This window comes from Rhincodon typus, chromosome 13 (genome assembly GCF_021869965.1).
Source record: "Rhincodon typus isolate 14 chromosome 13, sRhiTyp1.1, whole genome shotgun sequence".
NCBI lineage: Eukaryota > Metazoa > Chordata > Chondrichthyes > Orectolobiformes > Rhincodontidae > Rhincodon > Rhincodon typus.
The window spans coordinates 64,690,943-64,704,841 of record NC_063344.1 but is presented as its reverse complement, the minus strand read 5'-3'; the positions used below and the strand labels follow the sequence as shown (position 1 = coordinate 64,704,841).

The 13,899-nt window shown below is 45.0% G+C and overlaps 1 long non-coding RNA gene across 3 annotated transcripts in view; it reads right to left on the bottom strand.

The window, feature by feature from the left end:
* LOC125484740 overlaps positions 1-13,899 on the bottom strand; it is a 34,999-nt gene that overhangs the window by 7,654 nt on the left and 13,446 nt on the right. Inside the window, exons 3-4 of one of the 3 annotated variants that reach the window (XR_007263555.1) lie at positions 8,084-8,218; positions 224-675 (exon numbers count right to left, since the gene is read on the bottom strand). This is a non-coding gene — a long non-coding RNA (uncharacterized LOC125484740). Of the gene's footprint in view, positions 1-223; positions 676-3,202; positions 3,514-8,083; positions 8,219-13,899 lie in introns of those variants that run through there. The other 2 variants (XR_007263554.1, XR_007263553.1) reach the window with 2 other exon arrangements.

Below are 13,899 nucleotides of genomic sequence, written 5' to 3'. Positions count from 1 at the left end.
CCGTAGGGATTCAATGCTTCTAGAACAAGGTTCAAAAAGGTACGGGTGACTGTGTCTGTGTGTGCATGCATCTCTCTCTCTCTAACAGTCAGTGCCCCTGACCAGATCCCCCCGCCCCGGCTCCCCCAACCCTCCCAGAGGTACACAAACTTACTAGTGACAAGCTGACAAGGCCACTGTCCAGCCATTGCACAAGGCATCTGGATTGCAGTCGATCCCTCTCGATCTGACGCACAAATTCAAGCAGCGCTGAAAGTGATTGTTCTGCAGTAGGTTTCAACATGACTACCTGCACTACAAGCACTTTTGGGCTGCTCGGACATGGCTTTCCCCCCAGCTTCAAGATGGCAAGACGAGTCGTCATCACTGTTTGCAGGGTTAAGATCTTGCAAGAGAGGGAGGGCAGCCAAACAGCACCCACCACCCCCCCCAACCAAACTCCCTCTCTCCAGACGTCAGCGTGAGCGTATCCCAGTGAAAGGCTGCAAAATGGAGTAACTCTTAAAAATGTTTCCCCAAGAGGAAAAAGGAACTACCACATGGGCAAGGCTTGATGCTGCAGCCCACTGTGGAAGTGGCAGGACATCTATAAACCAGATGGGTGGCTGCTGGAAGGAAAAGCACCCCATTTAGATCCGCTCACAAGCAGCGCTTGTGGTTCAGGGCACAGCCAGTCTGTGGAAGGAGGAAGACAAAAAAACGCCACAAGGTTACAGAAACCCCAGAAAGTTATACATGAGTCAAAACAGAATGGCACACAGCTCCACAATTCAAGGTTCAGCAGTCTCCTTAATACACCCAAGCACAAGACACTTTGATTTGTCTATATCTGACATGGACGACAAAGCAAAGGCCTCTGCTCAAACTAGGAATTGTTAACACAGTGAAAGAAAAGTGCACCTCCTCTCCTATTTCAGTCATGCCACTCCATTGAACGCTGGCAGGATACGTACACCCCAAAGCACCCTCTAAATCCTTTCTAACAACGCAGGCATGGAGCGGCGGTACAGCAGTGGCGTTTCCATTGAGTTGGGAACCCATGGCCTCTGACAGTTTGCCAAATGTGACATCACTAGACATGTGAAGAGACAGCCAATTACTGACAAAAAGTGATACTCGAGCAGTGGCTTCCCCAGAAAGTCAACACTTGCAGAACCACGGAATGGAATCCTTCCCGGGCAAACAGGGTGAGCACAGGCAAGGAGCTGACTTGTTCCAAATCAGCACGTATTCACCCATTAACAGACGTGGGGAAGGCGGCTGTTGTATGTATTGACTGTATTTTTTGTTTCAAAAGATTAAAAAATACAACACATCTATCCCAACAGGTGTTTGTGCAGGGCAGCAACCAAAATGGAGGTCAGGTCAAAGGGCATTCTCCTTCCTGTCAGCAAATGGGTACAACAGTGCTTGAAGTGTAAATAGTGTAGCTAGGATTTACTCTACACTACCTACCACTATTTGCACTTTGGCACTCCAGACCCAGAAGAAGCACACTCATTCCCCTCCACCCCCAACTCAAAGACCACCCACCCCTCCCGCCCCCAACCATCTCTAAAATAAATCATTTCCAATGGTTTTCCTGTAGGCCCAAGACTGGCTAAAAGCTGGATTAACCGCTTAATGTAAATAAAAGACAAGTAGCAAGCTACAAGAGGCTATTATAGTATTACAATCTGCTTTGTACTTCCACAAAGCATCATGAAACATTAAACTCTCTGCTTGAACAATGGACATTCGAGGAACTGAATAGAACTTCACAACCCTGTTGCTTTGGCTGATCTCAACTCATTTCACCAAACATCGCTAAGCATTCTCACAAAGCTCACTGACTCAAATCAGTTGTTTCAGTATTATTTCTGAAATTTTTCCCCACATGCTGATGGTTGAAGCAAATTCTAATACTCTATTTGGTACTTTTTGTTTTAAAACTACACCCTAACCTTCTTTTTATAACCCCTTAGTGAAGCAAAACACCAAAAAATTCCAGAGTTACCTCGCACTGGATGTTCTTCAAAAAGAAATTACAATCTTTCGCCCAGTGATTTCAATGATCCAAAAGTCCAACCACAGGCAGCACCGGTTGGATGAAAGGGGCTCACTGTTCAATTAAGATCACTGCTAAAGGGATTATTCCCTCCATTGCTAAGGGAGATTTCCCCTTTTCCAATTCTTCAAGTTCTACCATATCCAGTCATTTTTCACATTCACTTTTGCCCAACAAACAATGGGGATGTAGCAAAGAGGTAGAAACAACAGGGGGAGTAGAGAGTAATGAATGGGGAGATTGTAAAATAAAAGTCCAGCAAGGCCAAAGCTTTCCAAAAGAAAACCATCTGCCCTACACTCAAGATCACTCTGCTATTCCTTCATATTCCACAGGAAATAGGTGGTCAATCAGCCCCAAATTCAGGAAAGAAAAAATGGAGGGGAATCCAGAAACAGACGGGCCAGTGCGGTGGGCAGGCTTTCAAGGTGCCCGAGGTGGGACACAAAAGATAACCACTGGTAATGCCATGGGGCACTCTCTCAGCCCACAGGGAATCTCTACTAACCCACCCTCTCATGCAGACACTGACAGAGCTACAAGTTCTAAAGCCTGGCATGCTCAGGTTGACAAATACATAACAATCAAGAAGGGTGTATTTGCTAAGATGACATGAGCTCGTGTTTAAGACATATTGCAAAAGTGGGCATCAGTTGCAACATTTACTGTCTACGCTAGTTGCTTTAAGTAAGCCTCTAGCTAGGCCACTTGGGAGGACAGTTAAAAGAGTTAAATCATCTCAGTGAGGACCCTGGAGTCATGTGTAAGCCAGGCTAGGTAAGGGTAACAGGCTTTCTAACCAAAGGACACTGATGATTCAATTGTAATTTTCCTTTCTCTGAAAAGGAAAGAAAGAAGCATTTTACTGACATCCAGTTGTGTTTTTTTTTAAAGAACTTCCCGGGATTTGTTTCTCAATGTGCCCAGGTGGGATTTCAAGGTTCTCGGGACTATTAGCCTAGATGCTAAGCTGACAAGTGTCATAAGCCAATTTACTATCACAGCAACCTTTGTTTTAACCAGCACCTTATGAACTAGCATTCTCAATACACTGTCAAAAATCATCTCTCTCAAGTACTGAAGTGGAGACTGTACAATGCTGTCCAATTATTATTGTTTTTAAAAATGTATTTACCTCAATGTAAATGTACTTGCTGTTCAATCGAATGGCCACATGAAATATGAACAGTTGATTAAATTTCGAGTCAATTTCTCTTCAAATACCCTGACTTTCAAGTAGTTAGTTGAAGATGCGAGTGAGAAGGCTCTCTGCTGGTAAGGTTTATTTAAGGCAAAAGTTGCATTATTAAACTGATTTATGCTGTAGATAAAGCATAACAGCAAAGCGTATACCCACTGCACCACGTTTCTGTTACTTTGTGTGCATTTTTGCATCGATTACGTGGACCTCTTGATCAATCGGAATATTTCACCAACCCGCCGCACACTCCTGGTCCCACGGGTGCCTGTCAACAAAATTTTCGTTGCACAGCATTCAACATTTGGTATAAAACCATTACTCAATGGCCGACAGAACGGTGGAGACAAACTGGGGTGGGGTGGATAGAAGATGCATATATCATTGGGAACCGTTAAGAACAGAAAGGCCAGGTCTTCAGAGAAGATGGTGTGTACAAGGAGTACGTTAAGTGCTGACACTGCAGTAGAAGACAGCAGGCACTACCTGCACTGTCAGCACTTTGGCACTACTCAAACAGAGGGCCACACAACAGTTTCCACGGTAACGCATTCCTCCAGAGGTCCACGGAACCTTCCAGTAAGTCACAGGCCTTTCAATACAAACACCATACCGTACGACAGTAGGATGAGATGGCAGAGGTGGAGAAGGGACAGTGAAGCATGCTGGCCGGAGGCTACCATTAAACAATTTTTTAAAAAACCACCATCTATTCTGGGATGCAAATTCCAGGCAATGGCAACACCTAAACCATCCGTAGCACACAGTAACCCCAGCCACTGTTCTAGAGCTGCCAGATTCATTTAAATCATTCCCAGGGAGGTATCAGAAAGGATCAAAAAGTCACCCACGCATGGGTGGGGGTGGTGGTCATCCTTGGTTCTATCCATCCTTCACCTCCCAATGGAGCCCCAGAACAAATGCAAGTTGGCATGCAACTCAATTACATTAAACTTTGACCCATCTCTAAAATGCCACCTGCACAGGCATCAGTCAGGTGGTGGTGCTGGGCCATGACCAGGAGCAAAATCTGTGCCCAATTCTTTCATTTCCATGACTTAGGCATCTAGGGTGCTGAGCACCACTGAGATTAATATTGACTACAGCTTGCAAGTAAAAATGCACACTCTGAATCACAAAAATGTAATCTGTTAACTGGCTTTAGCTACACAAGAGGAGCTTGCTGCTGTAGATCTTGTAGGATATGGAAAACAAGGCGAAGATGGCTCACAGTGAATGGTGCCATGAAGTGGACGGACCAGAATCAGAATGGACCAAGTGGGGAGATCTTCTAGCCTGTGTAAGGGCATGCAAACCTTTCTTTTTGTACAAAGAATTGGTTGACTAGCCTCACCTTCCTTTGTGAGGATTAATAGGTCGATGTTACCACTAACAAACTGCACAAAGATACCTGTGGAGTAGCATCAGGGGAATGGGGTCAGTAACTACCTACCGGAGGACTGCAAGAGCAGAAGGAAGCCCTTCATATTTCGGTCACGATACCATTGGGTTTTCAGTCCACCTCCACCGTAGAAGGTCTCACGTTCAAATTCCACGGTGGGAGCATGAACATTTGATCAAAGTGGATGTGCGGTGCAATGCCAAGAGTGCCAAACTGTTAGACATGCCATCCATTCCGATTAGACATTACACCAAAGCCCTGCCTGCCTGGTCTGGTAAAGGTGCAAAAGATCACACGGGGCTATCCAAAGACGAGCACAGGGGGGCCTTTCTCTCTGCTGCTGTGACCAACATGACAAAAACAGATGATTTCCTCATCGTCACATCACTGTGCGGTGGAGCTCTTTGCTGCGTGCGTATTAAGTGTTGTTTTTCCTCAACATAACTACACTTCAGTGGGAGCAATGCACTTCGGAGGGGTCTCGAGACTGCGATGCATCAAAGTTTTATTTGAAACAGTGAAAAACACTCACAGCTTCCGGGAAAAAGATTTCATCATTTGGCAGAAGGGTATTTTTCTTTAAAAAGAAAAACAAAATCACCATCTCCTGTAAGCTGAAGAAAGAGGAGAGGAGGACAGCGGCAATGGGAGGGAAGGGAAGTACTTGAGCCGGGCTAACAGTGTGTATTTAGAGAGGGCGGATTTGCATTAACCATTCAGTTTGGTCAGTAAGCTGTTAAAAGATGCCTCTCTGCAGCTGCCTCCTCAAATCAGCCTCAGTATCCATTTGTCTTGTGGATAAAACATCTGCAGGGAGTACAGATCATCACCTCCTTCCCACCCACTCCCCCCCGCCATCCCTGCAAGAGGTCACGACCCTTCTCAGGAGGTGTCGATCCCAGGGCCTGCTTGGAGCAACCATTTCTCAAAGACAGTGGAATGGACGGAGCGTGCTTTCTCTCTCTCTCACCCCACCCCCGTCAACCCTCACTTTAGCATCAAGCCCGGCCACGGTTCTCACGCTTTGGAGAAGGGCAGATTCTACTGATATTCTATCCTCCACTGTGTACGTGATCCCCCTCCCCAACAGCCGCCCCGGCCCCTGGGTAACCTCTCCACCAAGATCTCAACAAAGGCTAGTCCAGGCGGCATCGATCACTGCAGACTAATACATTCCTGGACCAGTCAAAAGTTCAAATGGTGTCTTCAGGGCCACTGTCCTTGCACTGAACAACACCCCCTCCAACGCCGATAGGGGACTTCAGCGATTAAAGCTCTATAGAAGGCGTTTGCCAACGGCCAATGAAGGCATGTGTTTAACAACGGACTGACAAGGACAGAACAAAAACCCTACCTCCACTTCCCAAAAATATAACAATTCAAAATCAGCGATTGTCAATTCAAATGGGGTAAGGAGCTCAGGCAATAGTCCAGCCTCAACCTCCAGTGTTTCAAACGATAAGAGATTCTCAGTTTGGGGGATAAGTCAGTGGACTAGCAATCCAGAGGCCCAGACGAACGCTCCAAGAACACTGGCTTGAATCCCACCACAGCAGGTGGGGGAAGTAAGTTTCATTTCTGGATTTGTGAAACTGAAGCCTCTGTAATAGTATCAATCAATCGCAGTTGAGAGAGGAAAGAAAAAAAAAAATCTGGTTTGCAAATTTCCTTTTAAGGAAGGAAATCTTCCGTGCTTACAACGCTGGCCTTGCCAGTGATGCCCACAGCCTGTGAAACAGAGTAAAGTAAAATATGCAAATGCAGATATCGAAGGTTCAGTCCCCATCCATCCCGAAAGTTGGGTCAGTAAAATATTTAGCTTAAAAGAAACTTCCATTTGTGTCACGTCTTCCAGGCCCTTGGGACAACCCTAAACCAATGGTGTACTATCTGAAGTTTAGTCAATGTGGTAAAGCCGGGAGATGGTAGTGCACTGGTAACATTGCCGTTCTCATCAGCTACAGGGACATGAAAGGACAGAAATTTAGTCAGCCTCACCTCGGTCTGGCCTACACACTACACCAGACCGTCAATAATTCCAAATTGCCCTCAACACGATGCACCAAGTTTCTCAGTTCAAGGGCAATTAAGGACCAATTTTAAAAAATGCAGTTTAAAAGAAGAGTTTTTAGAAGAGTTTAAAATAGCCATTTTGTGTGCAGCAAGCTCCCGAGAAAGATAACGACAGTGAACAGTGCCAGCATCGCAAGAATCAACGAGAGATTAAAGATGATAGGGCAGTACTCACTCTTCTTAGGGAAGATCCCACTGAAACACTGGAGGCTCTGAATAGGCAATCCATTTACCATTTTATCACTCAATGGATCGCCAAACCCAAACCTATAGCCCAGAAGAAGGCTGCACAGCTAAATATATTCAAGGCTGAGATTGCTGAATTTTTGGACTCTTTCTAAAAAGAAAAACAAATCAGGATCTTTATGGTTAGGTGAGAAATTGGAATGGAGGTCAGTGACGGTGCCCTGAATGGTGGAGTGGGCTCAGGGGGCTGAATGGCTTAGTCCCACTCCTGTTTACGTTCTCGTCCAGGCGATGAAGTGATACATCTGCCTCAGCATGTGAGGGACCTTCTCCACTGCAGCACTCCACAGTATTCCAACTGTCTGATTCCTCACCCCAGTCTCCGGAAGGCAATCTGAACACCTCTTCTGCCACGATGGCTTTGAGATTTAGGGATCAGCAATGGTGATGACATCAGAGGATATATGAGGGATTGGGTTGAAACGGAGCTGAACATGAGCAAAGAGAGTGGCAATTCTGCTTTTTTGAGACGGGGACCACGTGAGGGAAGCAAGGCATTGACTTGTTACCAATTGCCTGCCACTTTGCAAGATTAAGAGTCCCATTCCCTTGCCTGCAATTCCTCTCTCTAGATCATTATCCAGTTCCCTTTGGAAAGCCTCAACAAAACCTGCTTCCACCAAGTTCTTAGGCAGTGGCCACGAGATCCTAACTATTTGCCGGATAAAAATGGCTCTGCCTCATGGCACTGTCACTTCTTTTGCCAAACACTTAATGGCTGGAGCATGTATTGGAATATTTAGCCTTCACCAAAGTGGTCAAGTTAACACCCAGAGATCAATCCAAACAGAAGCATTTGCAAGGGCAAAGACTGACCCTATTCTCACCCCTCATTATCAACAAACCATGTCTAGCTTGTGGCCAGTCCAATTCCTGTATGATCAAATCACCCCAATACACCTACTCTCTCTCTAAACCAATGGCACCAAGGCCAGCTTGAGCAACCCAACTTGCAATGCTGGCATTTAAATAATGATTCCTTGGCATCTCCCCAGCAGAGAAGGGGTTTGAGAAGGGTGAGAACGTGGGAGGAAGAATAAGGGCATGATGGAAAACAGCAGATCTGAGGAAGGGGAGAAAGGAGGTTGAGTAAGGGAAAATGCTCGGCTATACCTACCTTTGACAGTGGGATCAATGGGCTGTAGACATCTGAAAGCAGTATTCATTCAACCAGTTTCAGTTTTATAAACTCACTTGCAGCTCACCGTTCACCTGGTGATCGCAAGTCTCTGTCCAGTGCAGTGTTCAAACCCTGTGAACAAAAGCAGGCAGTATTTAAAATGAACTATCACTGCTGCACAATACTCACTACTTAACAGTTGCTGCTAATTCTCCTACAACATCAACTCTCAGTCCAACAAATGTCAACAAGAAATGCATGTATAGCTTGTATTAAACAATTCCCAGGCCAGTTCCCGAAATTCCACTAGGACTGTTTTCCAAAAGCACCATCCTACTCTCAACTGCTGCACACATTATGGACAGCAAGGTATTTAAGCTGTACACATCTATAAAAACAGACAGCACGTACACACACCATTCACTCCAGAAAAACATCAGCCATTGTGAGTCAGTGTCACAGAAGGGGTCCTCCAGCCAGATGATCAGACTGCTTCTTCCAAACCCCTCCCCACACTCAGCACAGTGGCTGTTGCCGGGACTGGAGGGTTTGAGCTATAGGGAGAGGCTGAATAAATTGGGGCTGTTTTCCCTGAAGTGTGAGAGGCCGAGGGGTGAGGGGCGGTGTGTGTGTGTGTGTGTGTGTGTGTAGAAAGATTTCAAAGCACTGAAGGGTAACTTTTTCACGCCGAGGGTGGCGCGTGTATGGAATGAACTGCCAGAGGAAGTGGGAGACTTTACAATTACAACATTTAAAAGGCACCTGGATGGGTACATTAATATGAGGTGTATAGAGGGATATGGACCAAATGCTGGCAAATGGGACTAGGTCAGATTGGGATGTCTGCTCAGCACTGACAAGTTGGACCTAAGTGTCTGTTTCCATGCGCTGTGACTCTAAGTCTTGAGCAGATTATCTGCATGGGGGATGCTTCACTGCAGTACTGAATGTTCACTAAGACATTAAACCAGATTAAATGCAAGAGACCCGATGGGACAATGGAAAGACAAATCAGTGGAGTTCACAAGGCACTATGGCCAATATCAAATCTACCAATACCAATGGGAACAAATCAGTTGATTAATAGGGCTCATGTAATTCAGGTTAAACCATGATTAACAATTTCTATCTCAGCTTTGATTTCAATTGTGACAACATTCTAACTTACAGCTCACGAATGGGAACATGTTTACAGGAACATTATGGTGAGTACTATCATTCCAGTTTTGATCTGTATGGGTTTATATATGGAGTCCAATTCTATCAGTTTGCTGATTGAAGTATGAGTGGAGAACCACACCTCAACGAATTCTCATGCGCATCTATGTTTGGCTTGGGCTACCATAACAGACCAGACAGTATAAAAATTCCAAGCACAGTAGAACAACATCGCTTCATCGGAGGCTCCACTGATGTCACCTAGCATGGCAACAAAATGTCCAAACAAGAAACAAGCCAACTTGGCAAGCACGTCAACAACCTCATCTTTCTGAATTGTGGTCACTATTCTCAAAATGCTCCCCACAGCCACATCTGCCACTTGCCCAGTTTCATTCCTCTGCCACCTCTAATTCTTTCACACTTTGCCTATCCCCATTAATGTCAGGGAAATTGAAATATTATTGTTATCCTATTATTGTTGCATTTTGAAGTATACTAAGAGGCAATTATGGATATCAAGCTAGCAGCAATGAAGGAACAGCAATGTTGTTCCAAATCAGGAGGGTAATGCAACTTCATGGGGAACTTTTAGTTAGGAATTTGTTGCCCTTATTCAGAGCTTGGAAGGTGGTGTCAAAGAATCCTCAGTGAGCTATGCAGCCCATCTTTTAGGCAGTACAAACAATTATCAAGATGTGCTGAAGGTGGGAGTGAGCGAATGTTTGTAGTGGTAGATGGGATGCTGATCAGGCTTTGGTTTACTTTGTCCTGGATGGTGTCAAGCTTCATGAGCATCACTGAAGCTGTGTTCATCACACTCCTGACTCATGCTTTGCAAGTGATGGACGGGCTTTGGGGAGTCAGGAGGGAAGTTACTTGCTATAGAACTGTGAACCTCTGACTTGCTCTTACAGATACAGAACTAACCTGAAGAGGAAATCGTGGGAGAATGCTGATAATGGTGACGACATTGCATGCCTTGACAATGGTTATAGCCAGCACTCGGGATGTTGCTGACGTTACTTATGCGGAGGATTAATGTTCTCGTGTCTAGGTCTTGACACACGTGAGCTGAGATAATTGGCCCCTAATAACCGCAACCATCTTCCTTTGTGCTAAATGTGACTCCAACCACCAGAGCTTCCCCCAAAACCCCTTCCCCCTCTAACTCCCAATGACCAATTTCGCCTGACAGCCTACTTGGTCAAATGCTGCTTTGATGTCAAGGCCAGTCACTCTAAATATTACAGCAATGTAAATGGCTCATTAGCAAACAAGCAAGAAAAAAAAAAAAAGGCTTACAGGAAGGGGCAGGAGAGACAGGTGCGTCGAAGATATTGTGCATTGGATTTTTCAGTATTCCATGGCCAGTCAATCCCTCCACATATTACACCGAGTGTGGGAGACAGGAATAAGACAAAGTTGCTATCCTCAAAAAGGCAGCAATAGAAAGATTCCCATTTACACTCCCTCAGAAATTAGGCATTATCTCTTCAATCCCTGACACGGCAAGCTCCTCATCTCCACATGGTCACTGTGTAATCTGCTCAATTTCACTGGGTGGCCAAAGTCTAGGAGTCTGTGATATGGTTCTGTGCTTTATGATAAACATGAACATTACTGGTGGGGGCACTCAATAAAACAAAAAGGCTTACACAAACTAAGGCATGCAGCCTCCCGCATGCTTGGTCTCTGGACCGTAGGAGGGGGGTATACATACTCAAGGAAGGCAGGACTGTCTATCTACCAATCAGCCCTGAACAGGAGGAACCAACTGTGCTGCTCCAGGAAAGCGGACAGAATAGATAAGGGCACATTAGCTACAAAGGTCATTCAGCAGTGCTTGCTCTGATTAAACACAGCTCAACAACTCTCAGCAGACATGTCCCCATTTACTGACTTCACACAGGCCAGTTCAATCACAGCAAACCACTTAGAGACCAGGAGAACGCCCCCATCCCCGTCTCTTTTCACAGATGCTACAGCTCTCGAACTCTCACGCACACTCACCGCTTCAAACCAAGCAGGCAAAATATTAGGAGATCCTGACCAGGAACGGGTGCTAGGCTGCCTGATTTTAAAAATATATTTCAGCAAACAACTTCAGCTCCTCCTGGTGAACCAAGTGCATTTCCCCTGAACTTAACTTGGGGTTCATCACACAGAAGCAGAGAAACCCCTGCCCCAAACTTTTTAAATTCGGTCTTTAATCTTGACTAGGAATCCAGCAAAGAGCAAGTCTCTTTCCCAGGCCTCCCTCTCGGCTCAATCACAGTGGAATCTCTCATAAAAAGTAAGTTTCGCACATTATTTCCTTCTCATCGATGGGGCTTCTCGCTCATTGTTATAACCAATGTAGCAAACAGCTCTAAGATAACAAAGGCTGATAAAAATTCTCAGATTCAAAACGATGGCTTACATTCTCCCATACTGGTCAGCCATTTTGAAGCAGCCAAAGCTCAAAATTCAGGTTGTTGAAGATTTTTCCACAAACATTTCCCTCCAACCCGCAAAATAAAAGTAATGTTAATCTGCAAGATGAGAAAATCAACAATCAGGGCCCTGCCTGGCAAAGATACACTAAAGTACATGTTAATAACCTACACATGGTCACACAACTTCTCCAGTGTACTGGCACAAACAATCATACTTTAGTCACAGTCCACACTTTCCTACAAATTGTCTTAACCGTTCATGTTAAAATTGATTTGACAAGAGGTAGACTTAGACCCAATCATGTCATCCCAATATTATAACCCAACATGCTCTCTCTAGACAAAGGCCCAGAAGGGCAGAATTTACCAAATGTTGAAGATAAAAAGTGGATTCCCTGTGGAAATTCCATTACATTGCACTATAACCTTCAATACCCTGGATTACACACAGTTTCACTCAGCATTACCTGACGACAACAGGTATACACCTTTCTCTCACCCTCCATCTTTCCAAAGGAAATCATTCAGGACCTTTCTTGGCAACACATCCCTAGCAGGGAATATCCCAGTTTTGAAAATCAAACTGGAATTAACAGTTCCCACAACTCCCCATTCCCCCACCCCGCCTCCGCCCCTCCATCATTATTCCTGCATATTATTCCGGTTTCATCACTGCACTCGCACTATCAGAACGTGCTCTGTAGGCAATAATGTGCCAAACCTCTTTTCTCTAGCTAGAAAATCAAATATCACCCAATATTTCCTCAAGCAGCTAGACTTGGTTGCTTTCCCATTTCCTCCCAATGCTTTCCACCAACCTGCAGATATAGCATTTTTTTTGGTGGGGGTGTGGAGAGACAGTATCTTGCCTGTAACCAGACTATGTCAAATCACCCACTGCTGGATGAAAAAGATTAAACCCAGGGATAGAGAGGAATGTAGAGTTGAGTTGAGGTTAAAATTAGCTCAGCTATAATCTTATTCAATGGGCGAATTAGGCTTGAAGGGCTGAGCGGCCTATTCTCGTTGTGTTTTTAACGGAGACACTGCATTGTGCCCCTCTCGCACCTGAAATACAAATGGCAAATCTTCAGCGAGAAAAGCAACAGCAACCAGGTTAACCTCCCCAACACCACTCAATTTCCTCTTCCGTGGGCATTATGTTGGGTACAAGAGCAGCAAGGCAAAGCACGCTGTTTGCCAAGTTTGGTACCCATCCCCAATCCTCGAGGGCAGGAGCATACAACCAAGAGGGTTTTCACTGGTCGAGCCCTTATCAAAAATCTACACAAGTCTGAATGGCCAGGCATCCCAGGAGCACCACACTTAGCACAAGACACAGAACCCACAAAATGAGACAAACAATCCAGATTCTCTTTTGTGGATGATGTCTCCTGACCCATCACCCTCCTTCCAAGCTCACTGCATGTCACATTTGTGTGAAGGGATGTGTTTTGGTAGGAAGAACAAAAGAGAGACAATATACAGCCAGGAGTATGACTCTAAAAAGTGGATGGATGAACAGTGAGATCTGGGGCTCATGTACTAAAACCATTAAAGAGGTAGCAGGGCAGATTGAGAAAGTGGGTAAAAAGCATGCTGGCATATAAACAGAGAATACAAATCTAAGGACGTGATGATGGACCTTTTGTAAAGCACTAGCTCAACCTCAATTGGAATACTGTAGCCAATTCTGGGCACCACACCTCAGGAAGATAATGAAGGCATTAGAGAGGGTACAAACAAAAAAAAAGCAGTGAATGAGAATCAAACCAGGAATAAAGGGACTCCAATTTTGCATTTAAACTGGAGAAGTGGGGCCTCTTCTGCTTAGAAGTAGAAAGCCAATTTGATAGGGGTTCAAAATCATGAGCAATGTGGACGGAGATGCTAGAGAGAAGTTTTTACTCTTCATTAAGGGTCAACAGCCAGGGCACACAGATTTAAAGGTCATTAGCAAAAGCACCAGAAAAGAACACAGGGGAAAACATCGTGCTGACTGGAATGGTTAGGATCTGGAATACTCTGCCAGGGGAGTGTGATTCAATTGTGGCTTTAAGATAGATTACTGGAGAAGCAGCTGAAAAGAGGAGCCAAAAAAAGAAACTAAATAAAAACTGCAAGGCTGCAGGCAAAGAAAGGACAGACAGCAGGACTAATTTAGCTGCTCCTACAGGGAGCCAGCACAGATAGGATGGGTAGAACGATCTCCTTCTG